General features: G+C 41.9%; 1 protein-coding gene across 5 annotated transcripts in view; it reads right to left on the bottom strand.

Moving 5' to 3' along the window:
* rap1aa (RAP1A, member of RAS oncogene family a) overlaps nucleotides 1-27,535 on the bottom strand; it is a 117,791-nt gene extending 90,256 nt beyond the window's left edge. For 3 of the 5 annotated variants that reach the window (XM_078242003.1, XM_078242004.1, XM_078242005.1), the window contains exon 1: nucleotides 27,415-27,535. The gene's annotated coding sequence lies outside the window, so the exon portion shown is untranslated. Of the gene's footprint in view, nucleotides 1-25,178; nucleotides 25,344-27,414 lie in introns of those variants that run through there. The other 2 variants (XM_078242007.1, XM_078242006.1) reach the window with 2 other exon arrangements.
* Nucleotides 27,536-27,964: the final 429 nt, after the last annotated feature.

The following is a 27,964-nucleotide window of genomic DNA, read 5'->3' as shown; positions in this document are numbered from 1 at the left end:
GTTTCATGGTCATCAGTAGAATCTCAATTCCAGATATTTTTTATTGAATTCAAATTTCACCATCTGCCATGGTGGGATTTGAACCCGGATCCCCAGAACATTAGCTGAGTTTCTGTATTAATAGTCTAGCGATAATACCACTAGGCCATCGCCTCCCCTATCTTTACTGTCCCTTGGTGGCTTTTTGATCATGACTGTCCTTTTCAAATTTGTGCCTCTAGATTATTTCATTACTTTGTTTAGTGTTCCTTGATAATTTAAATTTCAATATTCCTCTTGCCCTCCAAATTTTGACTTCAAATTTCATTACGTTCTTCCTTTCTGGCAATGCATTTAAAATAGGCCCCTAGTGTCTTTAATCATCCTTGCTGACTCGTTAATATTTACTTTATTTTTTTAAAAAGAAAAGCAGAAAACTTTTCTTGGTTGCCGACAAGATTTCCATGGTTATTCCACATCATTTAGCAAAATTGTGGGAAAATAAAATGGACAACAAGTTGTATTCTCAGCCCCTCAAAAATCAGCTCCTCAACAATCCCTTACTTTGGTCTTTAGCATGTTAATGCCCTTTTCAATTATTACCCTAAACCTTATTATACTGTGGTCGCTATTGCCCAGATGCTCCTACTTTTACTTCTCTTGTCCACTACAGCTAATTACCAAATCCAGCAGCGAATCATCCAAAAGTTCATCACAAACTGAAACATTAACTCACTTTTCGGCCTCTACAAACACTATCTGACCTGAGTCTTTCCAGCATTTTCTATTTTTATTTCAGATTTTTATCCTCCAACTGCATTTCCTTATCCCCTTTAGGCACCTCTTTCAGCCAATTAATTTAGGATAGTTGAAATCTCCAGGATAGTGTGTTACTCATTTCCTCCATTCTGACACAAGGTGCTCTGCAGGCTTCCCCCATTAGAGTAATTGATCCTTTATTTTTGTGTCGCTATTCATTTGGATTCTACCTCTCACCGATTGCGGTGGTTTTTTTCTATCATTACAGTTTTCTCCCACCATCTTGTCTACGTTAGGCCCTGCAATATTTAATCACCATTCCTGATGTTTCTTCTACAGTCATATCTTAGCAATTCTAACTTTATCTGGTACCTCAAAAGTATATTATGGCCTCCAATTTCCCATGTGTGTTTTGGGACGTGCATTGTACAGACATTTTGATAGCACATCCATATGCTTTTTTTTAAAAAAAAAAAACATCTTTTTACAATTTGGTCTATAACTAGCCTGTCCCATGCTCTCGCGTTTCATTCATATTTAGACTTGTTTGGTTATCATCTTTTCTACCAGGACACTGGCCCCATTCTGGTTCTGGTAGAGTCCTTCCTACTGGTATAACTCTTTCTTACCCCAGCACTGGGGTCAGTATCCCATGAAAAATGGGGTGGGAAAGTGGGTCGGAAGTCCATGCTGTAATCATCAGGTCACTCGGGGAACAAGTTTTGTTCTCCAAAACCAGAAACTGTCTGATGTAACAATGGTTAGTTGTTAGTGAATCACTAATGGAAATTCTCAATATTGAAAGATATTCCCTCAATCGTGCCATGCCACAGGAATCAACTGTTACGAGTGCTAAAGGGCTGCTGACTTCCAACATATGAATAACGTGCTAGGGTTAATTGTCCATAATCTGTTAACTAAAGATCACTGGTTGCACTGGCCACACTTTAGGGTAGAGTACTACTCAGCTGTTTAGGGTAGAGTACTACTCAGCTGTTTAAACAGCTGAGTAGTACTCTACCCTAAACAGCCAGTTTTAAAGCATAGGAAAATGAATTAAACATTTAATATATCCGTCATTTTTAAGCTGCAGAGAGAACCCCCCCAGAAATTATTCAGGTTGGCTGGTGAATACCAGACAATGCTGTTCACCTGGTCATGGTGGAAGGTACTGTAGTAAAAGTGCTTGTTTGATGGCTGTTACTAGGCCAGTGCTGCTCTATAACCAAGTGTATTGTGATGGTGCCATTTAGTGGGTGCTGGGAAAACCAGGAATTCTCAAGAATTCAGTGCAAACTCAAAGAAAGGGTAAACTGAGACTCAAATCTGTGGCTAAAATTACTGTACAGTTCATTTGGGTCATTTTCAGAAAAGAAAGAGTTCATAACATGGGGGAGGGAAAACAAAGCGAACATCACATGTGCAAGGCTCTAAAATTGATCAGCCATGTATTTCGGATCAATTGCAGCTACACAAGAATAGCCATTTCAGCATTTCCATCATACCAAAGAATATCAACTACAATGCTGCCTGCCATAAGGCTTATATGTTAATGTACACCAGCATCAAGAAGCTTTAATGTTTACGACACTAACTGACTTGAATAATTCTTATTGCTAGTAATAGATCTGCAAATTAGTACTGTGCACCAGTCTGTGTAATACAAAACTATGCTTTTCAGCCACAAATAAACTTCCAAAAGGACAAATCTATGTACAGACATGTTTAAGTGAATGTTAACAAATCTTCAGATCTTCACACTGAGCTCTAACAATTCCACTGGAATCTTAATTCAACATCTGGGGCCAGCCTATGTGGAAAGCATTTGAACCAGTATTGTCACAAGTACTCAATATGTCATCTGCCTAGTCTGCAAGCTCCAATTGCTTCCATAATCCCTCCAGCTCTCTATCTCTTTAGCACATTCCTCAAAACCTATTTTATCATTATGCTTTTGGTCACCTGTCCTATTATCTTCGAGTGGCTCAGTGTCAAACTGAGATAATATTTGTAAAGTGCCTTGGAAAGTTTTACTAAGTTAACTTGCATTTATATAGTGTTATGTCCAGTTAATGTTGTGGTCTCATTTTACACAATTCTCTATGGAATCTCTCCCAAAATGAAGAAACTTCAATCTGCAGAACAGCTCTAAAGCACAAAAAACCTTTTAAACCTCAAAACTACTTGTCCTTTCTGCATCTAATAACAGGAACAACAATTCCTTTAACAAATAAAGCCTCAACTTCTGGACTCAGGCCAAAAGCTTAATAGAAAAACAAAGCATCTAAACAGCATATTTGAAATGTATTAATGCAGTACGCAGTCTCCTTTGTTCGTATGCCTTTTCAAATGCAAAGATCTGGTCCCTGCCATAAACAGTATAATGTATTATACAAGATCAGAAATAACCTAAAAATTCCCCTATGCCAGATGGAAGTCAAGCACTTCATTTATTAGTTTGGAAGCTTTATGCATTTGACAGTTTTACTCTGCTTCTCCATACTTTCCTTGTTGGGCAAAAAGTTTCCTTTTTCTAATAATGGCTCAAATAATCTGAAGTGCCACAATTTTCATGGTGCTTTGTACACATTTGGCACATGTTCAACATAAGTGTCCTTGCATATGTTACAAAACTTGTAATCTGCCCTTGACTCCTTTTCTTATCACAGTACCATGACTCAAGTCACTGAATGAAGAGATCCACTTTTTTATTTCCACTTGCCTTGTCAATTTGGAACAAGGGTAATGTTATGGAATTACAGCACAAGACTCTTCTAGCTGTCATATGGCAGTAGGTTTCTCTTCTACGGAATCATTTGAAAATCATTTTGCAATTGACACCTAGTAGGACATTTAGTAATGGAATTCTAGAAAAACCCCTGTATCTGCACCAAGCTACCTGTTAGGAATATATCCAAACTAGAATCATAGAGGCCATTCAGCCCATCAAGTCTGCACCGACCACAATCTCATCCAGGTCCTATTTCCATAACCCCACATATTTACCCTGACACTAAGGGGCAATTTAGCATGGTCAATCCACCCAACCCACACATCTTTGGAACGTGGAAGGAAACCCACGCAGACACAGGGAGAATGTGCAAACTTCACACAGACAGTGACCCGAGGCCAGAACTGAACCCAGGTCCCTATGGTGCTGCGAGACAGCAGTGCTAACCACTGTGTCACCGTTAAGAATGTAAATGACTGCAAGGTACATAACCAAGCATGCGTTCCAAAGTCAAATTAGTTCAAGGTGTTTCAGAAATAAATAAGATTAAACATCAAGACATAAGGAGTTACTAGACAGTGATGAAAAGATTGGTCATTACACCGTTGTGTAAAGCAGAATAGGCCCAACTCAGCTTCATGAGTATAGACTAATTGCAGAGCTGGACATTTTTCACACCCTTTAATCCGTATAATCACCTTACAAGTCTACCATTTAGCATTTCAATAACACTGAATAGTAGCACCGATGAGCATTTTAGTTCCAAATTATATGCAAATTACTGGCAAGGTCTATCACACTTAAAAGCTTGTTCGCAAGTGGAAGGTTAAAGAACGCATTGTGTAACTATCATACACAAGTCACACCGTTTGTTATTGCTCAAGGCTTTACGAATGAGAAACCATCTTGCAGTTGTGTCGGGCACTGCAGCCAGCACAAGAGGAAACCATACTGCAACCACCTGCAGATACAAATTTGCAGCGAGTCTCATGCAGGAAGTATTGCGTGGCAAATCCTGAGAAGTAATGCTTAGGTAGCCTGATAAAGGAAGTGATCAAATACAAAGTATTATACAAAATGGAAAATACAAAGAACTCTACAAGCAATGCACACTACTATAGTAAGTGTCCCACAAATATAGGGCCCCAACCCAGTACAAGGGGAACACTGCCCTGACCAAATGATATAGGGCAAATTTTGATAATCAAGTGCTTCTCAAATGGTCCGCATACCCAAATACTGTTCCTTGCACTAAAAAGGCTGCAACTAACAGGCAATTTAATCCATGTTTTAAAACAAAACTTGAAATAATCTGGAATTGTTCCTTTTAATGGCACTGTGATAATCCAGTGCTTCACTGGGCCCTTTCAACTTCCACGTGTTAAATCTCCCAAATTACAAATACATTTATCCTCTCCAACCATTGCAAATTCCATCCGCACATGCGTACATTGTAACAACTGGGAAATCTGGAACTGAGCAATTTATCTCCTCCATCCCACAAAAGGGTTTCCTCAGGAGAAACCCAACTTTTAATGCCAAAGGAAGCAAATAAAAAAGACATGTTCAATAAACGTCATATCCAAAATACAACCCCTGGACCGTATCTGACCCAGAACATGTAAATTAACTTTCCAATGCACCAGTTCATAGTTTTAAAGTCTTGCAAGAGACTGTCCTCCACACTGTTGCTGCATTGACACAAAAACTTTTAAATGACAGCTAGATAGATATTCATACCCAACTTAATATGCACATGTATTTAAACGCTTCGTAATTTAATTTCCACCAGAATATCCTCCAGTATCAAAATTGAAGAGCCAAATTCTTCCATGAAACTATCCAATAAATTGATTCAGTAAAAGACAACTGAACTGCTTCAGAAAAAAAAAGATGCGCAAATACCTTTGCCAAGTTATTGTAGAACCAGACTTGATGCCCAGAATTCAGTGCCTGGGCTTTATTGAAATAAGTTCACTTCAAACCAAGAGATATAATACTGCCCATCATTCAACATCTGACATTTTTTTGCTACAGTCAGAAGTCTCATAACGCCAAGTTAAAGTCTAATCAGGTGTTGAGACGTCTTACTGTGCCCACCCCAGTCCAATGCCAGCATCTCCACCTCATTTTTTGATAGTGATAGACAGTTTAGCTCAGTTGGCTGGATGGCTGGTTAGTGATGCCAACAGCCAGGGTTCAACTCCCATACCAACTGAAGTTATTCATGAAGGCCCCACCTGGTCAACCTTGCCCCTCACCTGAGGTATGCTGACCCTCAGGTTAAATCACCGGTCTCCCCACTGGAGGGGCAGAGCAGCCTATGATCATCTGGGGCTATGGCAACTTTACATTTTAGCTTTTAATGCCAAGTCAGTGCTCCTGCAGGTAGCCATATCAGATCAAACAGCTGGAAGAGGAAATACATTGATATTTTGAATGTTAAAACATGCAAAGCATTAGACAAAAACTTTTTAAAAACTGTTTGGTTATAGAATCAAAATCCCTATAGTACAGGAGGCGGCTATTCAGCCCACCTTCCCGTAACCCCACATATTTACTCTGCTAATCTCTCCAACACCAGGGTCAATTTAGCATGGCCAATCTCTGGACTGTGGGCAGTCCAGAGCACCGGAGGAAACCCACGCAGACATGGGGAGAATGTGCAACTCCACACAGATAGTAGCCCAAGGCTGGAATTGAACCCGGGTCCGTGGTGCTGTGAGGCAGCAGTGCTAACTACTGTGCCACCCTATCTTCCCAAGCAAAAGTCAGCCATTTATATTGTCACAGGATCCCTCTGGGACTGTACCAATGGCAGCATCATGGTTAGCACTGCTGCCTCAGTGCCAGGGACCCAGGTTCGACTCCCGGCTTGGGTCACTGTCTGTGCGGAGTCTGCATGTTGTGTGTCTGCGTGGGTTTCCTCCAGGTGCTCCGGTTTCCTCCCACAGTCTGAAAGACGTGCTGATTAGGTGCATTGACCATGCTAAATTCTCCCTCAGTGTACCTGAACAGGCGCTGGAGTGTGGCAACTGGGGGATTTTCACAGTAACTTCATTGCAGCATTGTGAGCCTACTTGTGACACTAATAAACTTTAACAAATGGCCATTCTGCATGCAGTCTGAATGTGATCAACTAACTTCAGTAGAGATCAAGAATTGAAGCAAACACATAATCTGTATGGCTCTGTTCCATAGTGGCTTTATCATACAAGCCATGCCATGAGCCAAGATCACTTTTCTTGATTATAGAGCAAGTGAAAAATATTTGTTCTCTCCACCCAGATAGAGCCTTTTCAGGGGGATTTGCTGCTGAATTCTTAAGACTCTTAAGATCTCATCCTGACCATGAAATTATTTAACAAGTTATTTGTTGAGCTGATTAAGCTGCTTTGTCAAAAGGAACCTGGAGGTAGATCCTACAGAACTGTTAATAAAACAAAACTTGATGGTAATATCATGTTAAAGGTTGCATGCATAAAAACTAGAAGTTATATCCATATTTAACAGCAAACATTGTATATGTGGCTGATGTCCAAAAACGTTAGATAAAATTCCAACTCTTGACATTACTCTGCTGCACTTATCGCTGATCCAAAAACCAAGAAGTTAAACTGACCACTCATCATAACCTTACTAAAATTGAGGTAGTCACTTTGAGCTCTAATTGTAATCCAACAAATTTTTGGTTTGGTGTTATTTGTTTGGCATTACTGGATCACTACTTCCTGATCATCATCCATTTCAAACTTGTCTGTTATTTGAACAGAACAGATGTCCGTCACGTTGGTATCTCAGGTTTAAAAGCTCCAAGTCAGCAATGTAATGGTATTCAACATGACAGCCATAAGCCTAGAGGTCCAAGCTTAAATTTGTTCTAAGACTGTTAGTTTCCACTGAAATAGTTAGCGGAAGTTGCCCAAGATTGCCAGTGTTTTCCCACTGGTAGACACAACAGGAACGGAGCCTTCTAGTTGAAAACTGGCATCTAGCATATTTAAGTTGATTCCCTCGACACTGGCTACCAACAAGTGAGTCCCAAACAGCAAGCCAAATGAGACAGTTGTTTTAAGATCGGCAAAAAGGACCCTCAAGCTAGATCGTTCCGACTACATCCAGTCTTTCTGGGCCCAACAGGTGACTGCAGTACCATCACTTGCATGATGTTATGCTATCAATTCAAACTGTGCGCATGTGTAAAGTACTATCACAGTCAATCTATGCATATGCAAAAAACTGGGATTTGCTTTAGTCTGTTTATAGAGACCAATCATAGCATTTGAAAAAAAAGAATGCAGCACAGATTCAGCCCCTTTCCAGAGACCTGGGAACTCTAATCAAAAACTAGGAGGAGGCCATTCAGCCCTTCGAGCCAGCTCCACCATTACGGCGGAGACAGGCTGGTGTTTTTATAGTTCCACATGTACCCAACAGCAAGAGAAAGCATGCGAGTACTGTTGGCTGCACTTCAATAACCTGAATTACCTTGCATATATTGCTGGGCAAGACTCCTTTATTTGCAAAAGCTCCTCAGCACTTGATACCAAGCAAAATCATATTTTCCATCATACTGTTAAACTCTGCTTACAACAACGTGATGAGATTACTAAAATTTTCTAGGACACAATGAGTGTTTCACAACATTATGACACACTGGGAATTTGATTAAATTGTATTAGAAATGATAAAAGTTGTCTACATTACAAAACTCATTTGCTAATAGTGGCACAGTGGTTAGCACTGCTGCCTCACAGCGCCAGGGACCCGGTTTCAATTCCTGGCTTGAGTCACTGTGTGTGGAGTCTGCATGTTCTCCCCGTGTCTGCATGGGTTTCCTCCGGGTGCTCCGGTTTCCTCCCAGACCAAAGATGTGTGGGTCAGATTGATTGGCTATGCTAAATTACCGGTTAGTGTCAAGGGGACCAGCAGAGTAAATACGTGGGGCTACGGGCTGGGTGGAACTGTGGTCGGTGCAGACTCGATGGGCTGAATGGCCTCCTTCTGCACTGTAGGGATCCTATGATCAAATACCACCATGCGTTGTTAGATCTGTTGGATACATGAAGAGCTGGCTACACCATTCAGCTGGAATGAATTTTGCGACATCATTTTTGCAATAAATCTTGTGCACTGCTAATTTTCAGTTACTACAAGCCTATTTTCAGAAGCAATTCTTCAGTTGTGAAGTTCTCCTGAGGATTTGAAAGTCATTAAATAAATGCAAGCTCTCGCTTTTCTGACTGTACAGCAACTCAAACAAATTCAGGCTTCTACTAAATCCCACCCCCAAAAGGATTGCCTATTGCTTCTATTCTGTAGGCAATGGATTTGGACTATTTCTTTTAATAGAAAACACAAACCACTATGTTGCATCTTCAGTTCAAGATCATACCGACATATTTGCCGATTAAATGCATGCTCTGGGGCTAAAGTGGGAGTGAAGCAGAGCTCCCAAAGATAGCTCCAATAGAGAAGCTTTTCAAAATTACTTTGCTGTTCTCGTTAGTCTCATTCACACACTGCTGGCATCGCCTAGAAATCAGTGTTCGTAAACAGCACAATAAAGGAGCGAGCATCATAAAAACTCAAGTGCACTCCAGAGACTGGTATGATACTTGGGTGTATGGCTGCTACCTATTGCAGTGCTGTTAATGTGTATTGAATCTTTTTGACGACATGACTCACAGAATTTGCATTGATAGATAGACTATCTTGTAAGCAAAAGTTTCCATAAATATATTGAATGCCAGCCAATTAAACTAGTGTGGGAATATATGCAAGTCTATGTTGGAGAATAAGGAAATCATACACTTGTATCTGTTTTCAAAGTGGAGGAAGAGGACAAAATATTAGTGGTACATGGGAGCCTAAAAATAAGTCACAGGAAGGAACGTGGTGGATTTATTTAACAAAACTGTGGAGGAGGAAATAATGGCACTTAAGATAGGCCATTCTCTATGAGTAGCTGGAGTTTTCAAAAGTAACCTAAAGATTCTTAGCTCTCTGATTCAGGAATTGAGCTTTTAGATGACAAAGAATGGAGCAGCATTTAAAAGGCAGGGAGAAACCAGGTAACAGACCTGTTGGGTGTTCTCAGTAACTGAGAACTTTTACAAGTAGTAGCAGATCATAGTGAATCAGCATGGATTTGTGAAGAAAATGCCCTGACTACTGTAGCTGAATTTACTTTTGAGGTGGTCACCATGGAGATGGGAAAGTGTCTATGAATGTTGTCAAATGAACTTCCAGAGGCATTATGTGGCTCCACACAAGAATAGAAACATGAATACACAGAATTAGAGGCAACTTTGTGACGTGGGCCAGTAATTAGTTGAAAATGAGAGCACAAGGGATAAAGAGTTCATTTTGATTGGTGGGACGCAACAGATGATGTTTCCAAAGGATAGGTACAAGGAGCTCAATAATAATAACCTCGAAGATGATTCTGTGTCCAAAGTTGCAGAAGACAATTGCAAAAGGTAAACTGAAAAGACTAATAGAACACTTGCCTAGATCTCAACTGGGTTAGAATTAAGTTTCTGTAGTTGTGCACGAACAAGACCACGAAACAAACCAAAAAAAAGGAAAATTTTCTAATCTGCATCTCATTACTTGTCAGAGAGGAATCTTGAAACCTTCCAAGCCAGAGATCAAATGATTCAAGGTGACAAGAGGACGGGAAGATAGAAAATAAGAGAAAGTTAACTTAAAAGTAGATAGATCTGATACTGAACAAAGCCTCAACTTGCCAGTGAAAATCATACCTAGTCTAATATTCAGTGGTGCAAGTCATTACCTGTCCTCACTCCAGCACAAGTGTTGAAAAGATAGATGTAACTTCACAAACCAGCTTGGGAAAGCTTTGTTTCCATTGAAACAAGTTGGTGGGAGACAAAGATAACCAAAAACTGTTGTAGGAATGGGTAAAGGAAGAGCACAATTACATCAGAAAGTCTACTTCCAGAACCAAGTAATCCATACATATTCAACAACTACACAAGTAACTCCAAGCTACCTCTTCTGCCTTCCCCGCATTAGGAGTGTCACTTTTCAAAAATAGATTATAAAATCTAGATGGCTGGCAATTTAAGGCTCAGTGAAACTCCAAAAACAAAGTTTTTTGGTCACAAGTAGGCTTACATTAAGACTGCAATGAAGTTGCAGTGAAAATCCCCTAGTTGCCACACTCTGGCACCTGTTCGGGTATACTGAAGGAGCATTTAGCATTGCCAATGCACCTAACCAGCACGTCTTTCAGACTGTGGGAAGAAACTGGAGCACTGGAGGAAACCCACACAGACACGGGGAGAACATGTAGACTCTGCACAGAACAGTGACCCAAAGCAGGAATCTAACACCTGAATAATTAAATTACTGCTGTGCAACTCAGTGCCACCCATCTTGTACTATTTAATTGCATTCCTCACGATATCTCACTAGGTATGCTAAAGTTTAGAACATTAGAAATGTTACTGTTTCTAAAGAATTGAAGTCCTACAAAGTCAGAAATGGAAATTTGTAAATATTGTTGATCTCAGGTTCTGGCTTTTATCTCGGTTTATGGGAGTGTTAGAACAATTTCTTACAGAAAAAACAAGTTTGTTAAAGTTGTATCAATTTTGCAGTATTAGACATTTTCCTTCCTTATCTTGCCAGAGGTCAGATAATACAGTTATCAGCAATATTCCACTCATTGCATTTCCTGTTTTACCAAGGCACTGTTGAGGTCCAATTGCAGTGTATATTTTCACTGCATTTTGCTTCAAACTTTGATAAAGTTTACTGCAAAGTCATCTTGCAGATAATTCCAACAAAACTGTTGCTTTGGCCATTTCCAATTTCGTTAGTCCATTTGATAGAGTTTGCAGATCAGAACGCAATTTTCCTGCAGTTTGGGGCTTTAAATAACTTCAGGAAGGACAATTACACAAGCGGCATCTGACTAATAAAAGGGCGTACTCTTCACTATGGTGCCTCCCATCCTAGACATAGTTATTAAAATACATTTCTTTCTTAAAGTCTATAATAAAAAATGAAGACTCACAACCATATCAAACTTTTATCATCTTTGATATTCTAATTCTCAAATAACATATCCTTAACATACTGGACAACACTTGCCAGGAATGATACCCAATAAAGGTGAACGTATAATGAATAAAAATACAATCCATTCCCATTTAATAATCAGCGGTACTTGTAACATGGTCCATTTAACATTTATCATTTGTTTAAACTGTGAGCCCTGAACATGTTGCTAAATGAGGGGGGGAGGGGGCAGAAAATATGGCTCAAGAATTTGACATGTATGCTGGTTTAAAAAGAGTAAAATCTAATTGTAATCAAGCAGACGTAATTTCAGAAGGTAATAAACAGAATTGATTACACATGGTCATGTTAGGAATGGGGTAGCTTTATATGGTTCGCTTTTGCTGATAGCTGAAGAGACCAGTGAGGCAGGGACAAGTGTCACATATGAAGTGTGTATCAGGTGCTGTTGGTTCCATTGTTGGCTCCTGTAACCCCGATTGTCATAGTGGCATGTGCAGATCCATAGGTGGTGTCGCCATTTTCCATTTCCACGACTACCATCTCACAGGTGTGGAAAAAGACATTTAGGGCCTTTATGTCAGGCTTGCAAGCATCTTTGAAAGAGAGCATGCTACTAGTTTTCGGGAGATGGATACTTCACCATGCAGCCTGCAAACATGTCCAAGTCAGAGAAATTGCCTCTGCTTGAGAAATGTCAACATACTTAGGGGTTTGCCAAGAGGACTGCATTGTCCATGGGTTGGCTCTTAGGAGGTTCAGAGCAAGGAAACAGGCCCTTCGGCCCAACTTGTCCATCCTCTCCCACAAGGTGCTCAGAGTGCGCCACAAATAGCAAAGGTGAAAGGTGAAAGGTTCTGACCTTTAAGGTTTTTATTTAATGAAGGACACCTCAAAAGATCCTGCTGTCTTTGGTAGATTTACTTTTACATTGAATAGTATAGTATAATAGTTTAGCATCCCTCAATATCCATCATAGTTTTACGTCTCAAAAAAAAAAGGCCCAATAACCCAGCATCAAGAGTCAGCTTGATCTTACAGCAAGGCTGGAGTTTGGTCTTGCACAAATAAAACTAGCTCTTAAGTCACAACAAGCACAAACTAAATCCAGCCTATATTTTCACTCAGTTAAGGAAATTAAACTCTATTTTGCTGCATAATTGCCTTAATAATTCTCTCATCTGCTGCAAATGGGTAGCGCTCATTTTAGATGTTAGTTCTTTTTTAAAAGCTTGAATTAATTGCGATCTCTTCCACCAGATTGAATTCTGTATCTGTTATTCATTTAATTATGTCAGCACTGACTAAAAGCTCCATTAGCAAAAACAAATTGATGTATGAGGCATGCAAAACTATACTACAAGTTTAAAAGTAAATCTACCAAAGACAGAGCAAGATCTTTTGAGGTGTCCTTCATTAAATAAAAACCTTAAATTAAGGGGTTTCACGGTTTTGTACCTAAAATATCCAAGACAGAAATTAATCCTTGTATTGGGCAGGCCGTTTCAACAGTCAGTTGGATGCAACAAATGTCATTGGAAGGATACAACTGTGGCAAACAAGAATATCTGGTCCTCCCTATTTGGGTTTGTGTTCACGTCAACCCTAGTTTACCTAGAGCAAACTCAGACAGAAGGTTACAAATACGAATTCAAGTCTCACTCCAAGACCTGTCCACGTATTCCAAACGTCATTCCAGTGCAGTACGGGGAGAAGCTTTTCAGATGAGACATTAAACACAAGCCCTCATGGTGGACTGCAACTGTGGCTTTCAAAAACTAAAGAAAGAATTGCATAATTCTGATAAATTTGCTATGGGGAAAAAGGCGAGAGAAAGTTGGAATTGCTGAGCTGCTCTTGAAGAGTCAGCATGGACAGAATAGGCTGAATGGCTTCCTTCCTCGGCTCTAATCATTTTATGACTCAAACAGATAACCCAGTCAAATAGTTTTGAGGGCTTGACCTCGCTAATTAACTGATCAGAATGAGTTAACTTGCCCTTTTCCCAGCAGCCAAGCCATACAACAATTTTCTCTATTTGCATAGGCACCTCTTATTAAAAGTACACCAGAGCAAAACGGAATGTCCCATATCTCTATTCAAATATAAGGAACCAGAGAAATTCTCATTATTCCCCAACCAGCATCACGAAAAAGAAAATTATCCAGTTATTTCCCACATTGCTGAATGTGGAACCTTGTGTGCAAATGGGAACATAAGCTAGAAGTGAGAGTAGCCAGTTCAGCCCTTTGAGCCTGCTCCACCATTCTATATGATCATGGCTGATCTCCAGCTCATCCCAACTCCACTTCCCTGCCTTTTCCCCCATAGTCCTTTATCCCCCTTTTGATCAAATATTTATCTCTTTCTTGAATCCATTGATTAATTCTGCATCCACTGCCCTCTGGAGCAGTGAGTCCCATAGATTCACAACCCTCAGGAGTAGCCGCTCCTTACCAGTCTTGAACCTCCCCCTCCTACTCTACAACCATGAACTCTTGTTCTAGAAGGGGGGGGGAACATTTGGTTAACATTTACTTTTTCAATTCCATTGAGTATTTTATATATTTCAATCAAATTCCCCCCTCGTTCTTCTGTATTCCAGCGAGTACAAATTCAAGTTACTCAACCGCTCCTCATATGACAGCGCTTTCAAACCTGGAACCAATCTAGTGAGCCTCTTCTAAACCATCTCCAATGACACCACATCTTGCTCAAAGAAGGTGACCAAAACAGAACACAATACACCAAGTGTGGTCTCGCCAATGCCTTATACAATTGCAACAACATTTTTCTACTTTTATACTCTAGACCTTTTGCAATAAATGCCATGATTCCATTTGCCTTCCTTAACATTCTGCACCTGCATACCCACTTGAGATTCATGCACAAGGACACCCAGATCCCTCTGCACAAGATGCCTTTTGAATCGGTTTCCCATTTAAATAGTAATTTGCCCTTTTATTTTTCCGGCCGAAATAGATAACCTCGCATTTATCCACATTAAACTTCATCTGCCAGATTCTGGCCCATTCCCTCACCTGTCAATACTCATTTATAAACTTATCACAGCTTGCTTTCCCACCTATTTTTTTGTCGTCAGCACATTTTGCTATACTACACTGTCCCTGCTTGCAGAGCATTGATATACATTATAAATAGCTGGTTGCTCGGCCTTTCCTACGTTGCAACAATAGTTACACTTCAAAAATACATCACTGTGAAACCCCAAACTGTTGTTGCAGAAACAGCAAATAGGGTCATGAGCTCTCACTCCTCCCACACCAGCATCCAGACCCATGAGCTCCTTTAGTCTCCTTTACTGGAGAGGATGGAGAGCTTGGCTGAAACCTCAGCGGTCAAGTTCTATAGCACTCTACTTTCCTCAAAGCCCAGCCGCTACCCAGAACCCAGCAGCATTGCCTCTTGGAATCCAAGATGGTGCCAGAGCAAGGCGACTTTCTGAAAGCTGTGCCCAGCATACCTTCTAATACTTTACATCCTAGCTATGACTGTAACACTACATTTTGCACTCTCCTTCTCTATGAACGATATGCTTTGTCTGTATAGCACACAAGAAACAATACCTTTCACTGTAAACTAATGTGTGACAATAAATCAAATCTGCTGCTGAGCTGTGTCCTGAGCTCAACCCCATTGCTGCAGAAGCGCCTGGATTCCTCAAGATCAATACCGTGTGTATCCTCTTTTATGGAAAAGAGCCATGAGTTGGAGCAGATCCGATTAAGTAACAGACGAGCGAGTATATAAAAGCAAAATATTGTGGATGCTGGAATCAAACAAAAACAGAAAATGCTGGAAAATCTCAGCAGGTCTGACAGCATGTGTGGAGAGAATAGGCCCAACGTAGAGTCTGGATGACCCATCATCAGCTTTGATGGAGTGTCATCTGGACTTGAAAAGCTGACTCTATTCTCCCCCCACAGATGCTGTCAGAGCTGCTGAGGTTTTCCAGCATGTTTCTGCTTTTGTTACAAAAATAATCATTTTTACAAAGTACTTGTTACATGTTGATCCATAATACACAAATTTTAAATAAATTTTGAGTGCTAAAATGGGGTTGTATTAGAAAATAATTTGGGAAGCCCTGGTTCAGGACAATCCGAGTTTGCAAACAACATCCACAAATGCAATTTCTTTCCTTTCTTCTTAAATATCAGTGTCTTTGTGGTGGTCCTCATTTTTCTTCTCCAAAAATATATTTAGAACAAATTGTAAGAAACCTTTGCCTTGGATATACATTTTTTAATAAAATAGGCAGCTATGCAAAAAGACAAGTTGGTATATGTCTGTCACAGAAGGCAGGCTAACTCATCTTCTAATGTTCAAATAGCCAGTGATGGCAAGCACTCCAATTATCAGGGCCTGGGATTATCATTTGCCCTCAAATGGTTACAACACAGAAGAGTATTGTGCCCATACCAACTCTTCAAGAACTCAGCTAATCTCTCCCACTTCTTCCCTCCCTCAAAATCCTGCAAACCTCTCCCAAGATAATCATTCAATTCACTTCTGAAAGCCACGATTGAATCGGTCACCAGCCACCACAAGCTCTCAGTACGTGCAAATGCACAAAGACGACCCTTCCATAATTAGGAACAGTTTTGCCCTGTTTAGGTCCATCATGCTTTTGAACAACTCTATCAAACCTCCTCTAAGCAGTCCAGCTTTGCCAATCTATCCAGGTAATTGGAGTCTCAAGACCTGCAACAATCCTCGTAAATATTTTCGGAACCACACCAACTTCTTCACAGTGTAATGTGTGGAGCTCAGAATCAGTTTTTCTTTTAAATACAAAATGCCATTTAAATATTTTCACAAATCCATAGACAATAAAAATGATTGAAATACATATGCCATGATACCCTTGCAAAAAAAACTCTTCTGAATCACCGTAGGAAGCCATTCGGCTCATTAACTATAGAATTCCCACAGTGCAGAAAGCGGCCATTTGGCCATCAGGTCTGCACGGATTCTCCAAAAGAGCATCTTAGCGAGGCACACCCCACCCTATCCTCTGACCTCGCACATTTACCGTGGCTAATTCACCTAACCTACACATCTTTGGATGGCGGGAGGAAACCAGACCATCCAAGGAAACCCATGCAAGACACGAGGAGAACGTGCAAACCCCACACAGACAACAGCCGAGATTGCTGTGAGGCAGCAGTACTAACCACTGTGCCACTTGTGTAAGAGCAATCCAAACTAATCCCGCTGCATTGCACACTTAATCTTGCATTTCCTTCCATATTGAAAGTTCTCAACTTTCCCACTGATAACTCAAACACACAGAAACTTCTATCCATTCTCCATGTAAATTCTACATTAAATTCTCCCCAACATCCCAACCAGACAAAAAAAAGTGTCAAAAACTTTACAAATCTAACAAGCAGAAAACTCAATCTCCTCTTGGTTTCAGTGGAAATACATAGACATAGAAACCCTACAGTGCAGAAAGAGGCCATTTGGCCCATCGAGTCTGCACCGATCACAATCCCACCCAGGCCGTACCCCTATATCCCTACATATTTCCCTGTTAATCCCTCTAACCTACGCATCTCAGGACACTAAGGGGCATTTTTTAGCATGGCCAATCAACCTAACCCGCACATCTTTGGACTTAGATCCAGTATCACAACCCTATCCTCAAATAGTTTCCCATCCCAGCATCATGCTAGTGAATCTACTTGGCACACAGTCCTTTCCAATTTAAAAAACCCTCACCATCAGCTTGCACAAAGTGTAGCCTAATCAATGCTCCATTCAGATTTGTCACTATTTTTGCACCTTACATCCCTGTTCAATTTTTTTTTTTTAAAAAGCATCATGTCTTATCAAAGTAGACAATTCTTCTTATAAAACAATCTCCATTCCGCTCTTCAACTGTCAATAGTGCCAGATCTCTCCCAGAGTTGGTGCAGGGAGGAAAATACCTGTCACTACATCACCCAAAACCAATCATCCTTTGCGATAATTGGAAATAAATCTTCTATTCAAATAATGCTGGAATAAAAAGGTAGTTGTGTGTCAAGAGGCAACTGAAGACCGACCTGTCCGAGCATGTATTCTTCATTTAAACCGGTTTTCAACTACAAAAACAAGTTCAGTATAGACTCAATTTGCACAATGTACTTTCTTTCCTGTGGGACAACAGAAGATGGATAAAGTTTCTCATGTACTCAATGACCATAATAAATTTGGTCCCCATTTATTTTTATTCCAGTTTGCAAATCGCTCATGTATTAAAGAGTAAACTCCTCAATATTCCAAGAAGTCACTACCACCCACTCTCCCCTTCCCCAAAGCTTCCAAAAAAGGTGGAGAGGAGATGGATTTAAGGACAGATCTTTCAATTTGAATCCATTTGCCCGCAGCCATCAAGTTCCTGGAAACTGCAAAAAAAACTACACAGAACTAAAAACTGCTGGAATTTTTAATAAATTCGATGCCATAACTAGAACTTGTTCTGACTCAAGGCCCTGTAGCACAATTGAGTCAAACAGGAAGGAGGTCACAGTGCTTCAGTTTCCAGCAGAAACCTTTGGGTCAGAGTCAGATCTGCCAACTTTTTAGTTCCAACTAAGAGTGAGGCAGCACAAAAGAATTCGGTCTCTATAAACCCAAGATTAGGCTCCAAGTTACACAGATCGAATTGAATTTTCTTTCAATAAATCGATATCCAATACTTCTATCTGGTTGGTTTATGAATATTTTTAATACAAGACACTTTGGGCTTTAAGATATTCATTCTCCCACAAAGTTTCAGTTTGCAGGAGATAGAAACTGGCTCTTCCTAATATAGCTCAGCTGATCCAATGCCCCACCAAAATTCTGTGGATCACAGTGATGGCACAGTAGTCATGTCTCAATTCTCCTGCATTGCTCAAGATGAGGCAGCAGTACAAGATGGCAAGTGGCCAGTTTAAAAGCCAGCGTGCATCATGGGAAACAATATTCTGGATTTCTTAAGTGGCTGAGGGAAGAAGCATGCTCCTTTGGGGAGGTAAGAGCGGTGAACTTTTCCAATGATAGCACATGGCCAATATCTCAGGTCGAAGAATAGCTCAGATGCAGAGAAAAGCACCACCTCCAAACACATTTGCCATAATCCTTACTCAGGTTCTTTACTGAACCACTCAGATTGCAGTGCTATACAAGAGTGAACTTGCACATGATCTTGCTGATGCTATGTTGTGGAGAAAACTGGTACCTAAAAAAATGACAAGGAACTGTAATTTAAAGTTTCCATCAGCTTGTTTCAAGTCCTTCCAGAAATATAATGACGCTGTCTCACAAATGAGATTCCCTCCCTCCCACCCCCCCAACCCCCCAACTATGAATCTATGGTTGCAATCATACAGGCAGGTATTCCCATACTCTGGCTCCATGCCAACATAGTAGATCACAGACTAAATACTTCCCCAACCAAAGAGGGTAGGGAAACATTCCAGTTAACCCTATCAGCCTTATCAGCAACAGCAAATAACAATTAGCATGTTGCACTAAAGATATCATGTCACCAAACACACAATCTTGAAAGTCACCTGAACAATAGAAATATACAGATCCTCAGTTGCACACTGAGCTGCATTCCTCCAGAAAGGCACACAAATGTAATATGAAAGCAAATTATTGTGGATGAGGGAAGTTGAGAAAAAAAAACAGAAAATACTGATCTGACAGCAACTGTAAAGAGAAAGAACAGAGCCAACGTTAAGTCATAGTCAGAGTCATAGAATCTACAGTGCAGGAGGCCATTTGGCCCATCGGGCCTGCACCGACAACAATCCCACCCAAGGTCCTATCCCTGTAACCCCACACATTGACCCTCCTAATCACCCTGACACGAAGGGGCCATTTATTATGGCCAATCAACCTAACCTGCACATCTTTGGACTGTGGGAGGAAACCAGAGCACCCGGAGGAAACCCACGCAGACATGAGGAGAACGTGCAAACTCCACACAGACAGTGATCTGAGGCCAGAATTGAACCCGGATCCCTGGTGCTGCGAGGCAGCAGTGCTAACCACTGTGCCACATCTGCTGAAGAGTCACCCCAGACTTGAAACATTAGCTCTGTTCTGCCCTCTCTCGATGTGGAGATGCCGGCATTGGACTGGGGTAAACACAGTAAGAGTTTTAACAACACCAGGTTAAAGTTCAACAGGTTTATTTGGTAGCAAATGCCATTAGCTTTCAGAGCCCAGCTCCTTCATTAGATGGAGTGGATATCTGCTCTCAAACAAGGCACACCGACACAAAATCAATTTACAGAATACTGATTAGAATGTGAATCTTTACAGCTAATCAAGTCTTAAAGATACAGACAATGTGAGTGGAGGGAGCATTAGGCACAGGTTAAAGAAATGTGTATTGTCTTCAGACAGGACAGCCAGTGAGATTCTGCAAGTCCAGGAGGCAAGCTGTGGGGGTTACCGATAGTGTGACATGAACCCAAGATCCCGGTTTAGGCCGTCCTCATGTGTGCGGAACTTGGCTATCAGTTTCTGCTCAGCGACTGTGCGCTGTCGTGTGTCGTGAAGGCCGCCTTGGAGAATGCTTACCCGAAGATCAGAGACTGAATGCCCGTGACCACTGAAGTGCTCCCCCACAGGAAGAGAACAGTCTTGCCTGGTGATTGTCAAGCAGTGTTCATTCATCCGTTGTCATAGCGTCTGCATGGTTTCCCCAATGTACCATGCCTCGGGACATCCTTTCCTTCAGCGTATCAGGTAGACAACATTGGCCGAGTTGCAAGGGTAGGTACTGTGTACCTGGTAGATGGTGTTCTCACGTGAGATGATGGCATCCGTGTCGATGATCCGGCAAGTCTAGCAGAGGTTGCTGTGGCAGGGTTGTGTGATGTTGTGGTCACTGTTTTCCTGAAGGCTGGGTAGTTTGCTGCAGACAATGGTCTGTTTGAGGTTGTGCGGTTGTTTGAAGGCAAGAAGTGGGGTGTGGGGATGGCCTTGGCGAGATGTTCGTCTTCATCAATGACATGTTGAAGGCTCCAGAGGAGATGCCGTAGCTTCTCCGCTCCAGGGAAATACTGGACGAAGGGTACTCTGTCCACCCCGTGTCCCGTGTTTGTCTTCTGAGGTCAGTGCGGTTTTTTGCTGTGGCGAAACAGACTCACATTGTCTGTACCTTTAAGACTTGATTAGCTGTAAAGGTTCGCATTCTAATCAGTATTCTGTAAATTGATTTTGTGTGTGTCTGTGTGCCTTGTTTGGGAGCAGATATCCACTCCATCTGATGAAGGAGCAGGGCTCCGAAAGCTAATGGCATTTGCTACCAAATAAACCTGTTGGACTGTAACCTGGTGTTACATAAGAACATAAGAAATAGGAGTAGGCCATCCAGCCCCTCAAGCCTGCCCTGCCATTCAATAATGTTAAAACTCTTACTGTACTCTCTCCACAGATGGATGTCAGACCCGCTGAGACTTTCCAGCATTTTCTGTTAGTCAAACAAATGTAATATATGCCCATATCCTGCCTCGAATCCATAAAGACTTGGTTAGTAAAACTTTTGCCAAGATGACGTGTTTATATTGGTCAGAGACAGAAATTAGAGGTGGGAAAGTTCCAACAAAGAGGTCTTGGGGTACATGTTCATAGCTCCTTGAAAGTGGAGTCACAGGTGGACAGAGTGGTGAAGGCGGCATTCAGCATGCTTGGTTTCAATCGGTCAGAACATTGAATACAGGAGTTGGGACGTCTTGAAGTTGTACAAGACATTGGTAAGGTCACACTTGGAATATTGTGTACAGTTCTGGTCACCCTATTATAGGAAGGATATTATTAAAGTAGAAAGAGTGCAGAAAAGATTTACTAGGATGCTATCGGGACTTGATGGTTTGAGTTATAAAGAGAGGCTGGATAGACTGGGACTTTTTTCTCTGGCGTATAGGAGGCTGAGGGGTGATCTTATAGAGGTCTATAAAATAATGAGGGGCACAAATCAGCCAGATAGTCAATATCTTTTCCCAAAGGTAGGGGAGCCTAAAACTAGAGGGCATAGGTTTAAGGTGACGAGGGAGAGATACAAAAGTATCCAGAGAGGCAATTTTTTCACAGAGGGTGGCGAGTGCCTGGAACAAGCTGCCAGAGATAGTAGAAGAGGCGGGTACAATTTTGTCTTAAAAAGCATTTAGATAGTTACATGGGTAAGATGGGTAGAGGGGGATATGGGCCAAATGCGGGCAATTGGGATTAGTTTAGGGGTTTTTAAAAAAGGCAGTATGGACAAGTTGGGCTGAAGGGCCTGTTTCCATGCTGTAAACCTCTGACTCTACCAGTATGATGCAAACTATTGTTTTTGCCAAAATCTTAGGATGCTGAGAATTAAAGCATTTTTTAACAACCTAAATTTCACTTTTTGGAGAGATACCAAAGAATTTTTTTATAATTTAAAGGTCACCATCATGAATAAGCAAGGGCCTTGCATATAGTGTGTAAATATTTTGTACAGGAAAGGCACTATTTTGAAAGGGGTGTGGAACAATTTTATACGCATAGCTCAACTGAAGAGACAGTGTTGATCTAAGTTTCAACTGAACTTAGCATTCCACATGGATGTTATGCAAAACCAATGAATAAAGACGACTCCCCATTTGAAGCTGCAAACATAAGCACACATCACCACTGGTAATATTCTCAGTTATAAAAATAAGTCCTCAAACTGCTCCACTTATTGAGTGCAACCTAAAAAAAACTTGACCTTTGAAACTGAGCGCTATAATCTGAATTAAAATTGGATGGCTACATATTAAATCATGGCACTAGTGAACAGAAGTGTCATCCTCACACACCCACATGTTGTCTGTCATGTGCACAAATGATGTGGTCTTCCTTGCTTTGAATGCTCTTCTGTGGCATATTTCTTAAAACAGCAATCAAAAATCATGTTTGTGTCAAACATACACAGCTAGTCTGCAAGGCATCTAGAAATCTGCAACTTTCTTCAGAGGAGGTGTTAAAATATTTTAAGATTCAAATTATTTTTGAAAATAAAAAAGGACATGTTTGTTATTCTCTGCAATGGAAGATGGGCTGAATGATAAGAGGGTGGGGTAGGAAATACGTATAATGTGCACTGCAATTTCAAAAGTCCAATGGCTGATATCAAATTAAGACAATGGCACCCTGCCTAACCGATTGCTCTCCACTTGCAGTATTTGTAAAGATGGCAAAATTCCATAAACAGGGCAGCATTCTGAAATCTCACCCAAACCCAGAGCCAAGCAGCCATTCACAGGCAAGTTCTCATTTCCATAGGCGGAGCCTCCAGGCTATAAAACTCTGGCAGGAAAACAGGGGAAACAAAATCACATCAGGTTCTCCCCCTAACTTTAAGTGCAACATTTTCAAAAAAAAAATGGATGGGAAAGAATGCTTTGTTTCTTTACATGCAAAAATGCTGGTCTATTTCCACTGCCTTTACATCCACAATCTTTACCCTATTCTAATGTCCAACGGAAGATAGCTAACTCACAGACCATTGGGAGGGGGGGGGCGGGGGTCCTGATTATTTTTAACATATCTAAAGGATGTGGAATGTCCTTACAGACATCTGAACAGTGACAGGAAATGGAATTCTGCCAAATGTAGCATTAAACAAATATATTTCACATGTAGGAACGAATTATACAAAAAAATGCAACACTGCTATAAATGCAGTCACTTATGCAAGCCCAGCAGTTTCCCCCTCCCACTGGGATTTTGGGAAGATGAAATTGATCAAGGCCCAATGCTTCCCGGCTTGCAGACGCTGTACTGTGTATTCTTCCACTGAACCATGAGGAACGTCCAGAGTTCTCTATTAATGGTCAAAATGTTTCTGAAATTTTCAAAATGAAACTTAATCATTTAAAAATTACCACAAACAGGTAACAGGACTTTTGTATCGCTCAGACTGTGCAAAATCTCCCCAACACCGAGACTTGGAGGACTATACAAGGTATGTATTAAGAAATGTTTTAAAAGCTGAAGAAAAATGCAGACAATGTATATGAGAGTTGAAGGCAGTAAGACTGGCAGCCAATGGCTCTCCGACAGGTCGGGTGGTAGGAAGGGGAATACATTGGTCTGCCAACCCCAGCCTAAGTCACAAAAAGTCCTTTGAAGGATTGATATTCGGGAAAGGCTGTAGAGGAATTTGTAAACAAGGGCAAGGATTTTGAACTGAACAAGCTGGGGACCAGACAGGGACAGAGAGAACATGAACACTGGGATCTTCACTAAAAATTAGGAATCAGGCAACTTCAGACAAGTTAAAGTGTGCCAACATTGAGCTCAGGATGAAAGCACAGTAATGAAGGAGTAAATATGGGTTCATTGACAATGGAAAGGGATGGAGAGGGACGAGGTGGAAGGATGGTGAATGCTGTCAATACTAAAAGAACGAATCAGGAAAATGCTGAGGCTTGTGTGCACCTCTGTACCCCACAAGTTGTTTAAGTGGGGAAGCAAAGCACAAAAGCTCTAATACCACATTATACATAATAAAGGCCTTAAAGAGGAAGTGGGCAGAGATTATATACAGTAGTATGTTTCTTCCCATTTTAAGGCTTAAAAGTTTCATTTCCACCCATCACACAGTTCACACAAACGCAGGAAGTATGTATTCTTTACGCTCAAGACAAAACCCTCTGCCTTAAGTTTCTTATTCAGGTTAGGATCACACCCAACAGTCAGCCAGCTTTGTAATACCAGTAACTGCCAAACAGCATACGCCATGTTCAATTTGATTATATGAAAAAAAGAGGCATGAACTGTAAAATATAATTCTATCAAAAGACTGGCGTTCATCTTGTGCAACCCCTCTTCTGGCAGTGAAAGAAGTTGACCAACACCAATGTCATTCACTCCGCTTAAAAAAAAAAATCGCTCTTATGAAATCCTGCCCAATCTTACACAATCTCAGGGCAGTAAAAGACTGCTAGTTTTTGAAACTCCTTTCAGATCATGCAGACATTTCTCTGTACTGCTCTTCTAGTGCGGCAACAACACATTTCATTCTTTGTCGTGACATCATATTCACCATTATTTTTCCCCCAATTTAACCAGAAGGCCTTACAGTTCACTACAAGACCAACCCAGTTTTTCTTTTTAAACACAAAACATTTCAACCAAAACTCCAAACCATGATATATTCACATTGTGTAAAATTGCACCAATTAATGTCACAAAAAGTCATTCTAACCACAAGATGACTGTTAATCTTAAAATAAATACTGAGTAAAGTGCACTGTACAGATATTTTGAACTCTTAAGACATCCCAATCCAACATTCTGCTCAGACACCTTTTAAACAGGCACACCCAATTCACATTATTAGCCAACACAAGAGACGGAGTTTAGTTTATTTCATTTGAACCCCCCAACATTAAAAGAAAATATCACTATCCCTAATTAGTGCTATTGCAAGGTGAAATGACTGCTACTGCTAAACAACACTACGTCAAACATTCAATTTTGTATGATATTAAATCTCCAACCACCAGTATTTCAACCTAATGAGACACAACTCAACAATGCTCCCTGAATGCAACTCGATGACAAATCTATGATCTTACCTCCAGGTATTGTCCACGTTCAGGTATGCCAGATATACAAATTTCACACTCACCATAACGCTTACCGAAATCCTACAGGACTACACCCACACATTACAACTGGAAACGAAAACCAGCCATGGTTTCAAAGTTTAAAATTCTACCGTTCAACCTCAGGGAGGGAGCAAAGTCGTACAAAGTACTAAACAGAAGCTCACATCACAAGGGGATCGATCCTTAAATAAGCATTACAGAATAAGGAAGAGCAGCAGCCAATCAGCATACGCAACTATTGCAGGTAGCAACCAACTGCTTACAAAAGGGCCACACCTTTTAAAGAAAAATCGTCACCTACAGTCTGTAGCACTGAGCTCAATGTGGTGAGTATAACCAGCTACAGAAATGGCAAAGCAAATGCAACAGTTTATAGAAATTAAAAGTATGCGTGTTTGCAGGTCCTGAATTCATTCCTGAAATTCCAGGACTTTGCTATTATTGTAGTTTCCGGTTTATTTCAGATTTTGTTCCCAATTGCCAGGAAACACAAATGGAAACCACCCTACACATTCATTGGTCTGTCGAGAGCTTGTTTAGAGAGGGGCTTAAAATTTACTAAGGGCCCCAATTCTTCCTTCGTGTAAATAACCACAACGTATAGATCCATACAACGTATCTGGATTCATTTGTGCAGTAATGGTACCTCTTCACATTCGAAAGGTCCATTAAATATAGCAAGTCAGATTAATTAATTAAAACAAGTGCTTCAGATGATTTGAAAGACAGGATCTTTAACAGCATCATAAACTACAGCAATAAAACATTTGTTACTTCAAAATCAGGAGCTGATATACTCCACAAACATCATTCAAAGAGCAGTGAACAGAATGGGATCTTGGGAAGAGACTTTATGGCAAGCAGCTCTGATGAACTGGGCCTGCGAAACATCAACTCATCTTCCTCTGTTACCTGGTGTATTTCCACCATTTGCTGTTGCCAAGTTTACCAAGCATGTCAGCCTGACTCAAAGTAAAATACAAATAAAAGTAGACGTGAATGTTGTGGCAACTGATGCAAGGTTGTTTCTATAGCTGGGCAGGTTAGAATCCCAGAGGCTAACAGGAATTGTTAAATACCACCAGCACCAAACTTGTGAAACCCACAATGGCGTTTTTGTTGTTATCGAGTTGAGGGTTTTGGGTTTGGTGTAAATACCAGGGCAGACTTTATCATTGAAACAAAACCAAAGGCATGTCAGTATAAACAGCAAGTTGCATTAAACACCCACCACTACCCACTGTGCCCAATGTTACTCCACCCAGATACTGAGCAGCTTTCACTTCACAAGTGAGCACAGGGAAAAAGTTTCACAGCTTTATCATTTCGTGTTGCTGATAATCCAACCTGTCTATTTACTCATTCCCTCCCCCCCCCCCCCCAAACTGAAGCCAGAGTTGGCACACTGGTGATTGGGGGGGGGGGGGGGGTGTGTGAGGGGAGAGGGTGCCCAGAGTTGGCACACTGGTGATTTTGGGGGGGTGCCCAGAGTTTGCACACTGGTGATGGGGGGGGTGCCCAGAGTTTGCACACTGGTGATTGGGGGGGGTGCCCAGAGTTTGCACACTGGTGATTGGGGGGGGGGTGCCCAGAGTTTGCACACTGGTGATTGGGGGGGGGGTGCCCAGAGTTGGCACACTGGTGATTGGGGGGGGGTGCCCAGAGTTGGCACACTGGTGATTGGGGGGGGGTGCCCAGAGTTGGCACACTGGTGATTGGGGGGGTGGGGGTGAGGGGGAGGGGGAGGGGGGGTGAGGGTGTGCACACTGGTGGTTTTGGCTGCAGTTTGCTCACTGCTGTTTCTGGTGTTGTTGCTGGAGTTGCTGCGGGCTGGGCACAGCCCACCCCACCCCACCCCACACTCAGGCTGCTGTCAGCCACAATGCCATCGCCCAGGAGGCCCTGAGCCCCAAGTCTGGCCGGGGTGTGGACTCTGTCCCGGGTTGGGAGCGGCTCAGTCCAGCCCCAGGCCCCGGGAGAGTCGTGGGTGGGGGGGGGAAAGAAAGAGACTCACTCCCCTCCCCGGAGCCCGGGACTCCTCCCCGCCGGGCCTGAGGCCGAGGGGTGGGCGCTGACGGGCCCCGGGAGTGGCGGCGGCCTCGGCCTCTCCCCCCCGCCAGCGCCGCCGCTGCCGGGCTCCCAGCCCCTCACACTCGGCACCGTCCCGGGATCGGCCGGCGCGGCTGTCCCTCAGCCCGGCGGCCCCGCGCTCTCTCTACCCCCCGGGCCCTGTCCCCGGTCTCGCCCCGGGTCTACCTGACTCTCTCTCGGTCTCTCCGCCGCCGGCTCTCCGACTCACTCCGCTCGAGCTCCTCTCACAGCGTCACTGGCAGCCTCGCTCTGGCGCCTTAAAAAGGGAAACGCCTCTTAAAGTGGCAACGGCCCCAGGCGTGGCCCCACCACACACCCCAAAATATTGAAATATGCCCCAAATACTGAAACACCCGCCAAATATTGATTTGATTTGATTTATTATTGTCACATTTATTAACACATAGTGAAAAGAATTGTTTTTTGCGCATTATACAAACAAAGCATACCATTCATAGAGAAGGAAACGAGAGAGTGCAGAATGTAGTGTTACAGTCATGGCTAGAGAAAGATCAGCTTAATGCAAGGTAAGTCCATTCAAAAGTCTGACAGCAGCAGGGAAGAAGCTGTTCTTGAGTCGTTCTTGAAGAAGCTGTTCTTGACAGCGACAGGGACCTGGGTTCGATTCCTGGTTTAGGTGACTGTGCTTGTATGTGCCCCCCGTGTCTGTGTGGGTTTCCTCCGGGTGCTCCGGTTTCCTCCCACAGTCCGAAAG

Source organism: Mustelus asterias, chromosome 25, assembly GCF_964213995.1.
Source record: "Mustelus asterias chromosome 25, sMusAst1.hap1.1, whole genome shotgun sequence".
Classification (NCBI taxonomy): Eukaryota; Metazoa; Chordata; class Chondrichthyes; order Carcharhiniformes; family Triakidae; genus Mustelus; species Mustelus asterias.
The sequence above is the reverse complement of the archived record's forward strand: the minus strand, read 5'-3'. Positions and strand labels throughout refer to the sequence as shown.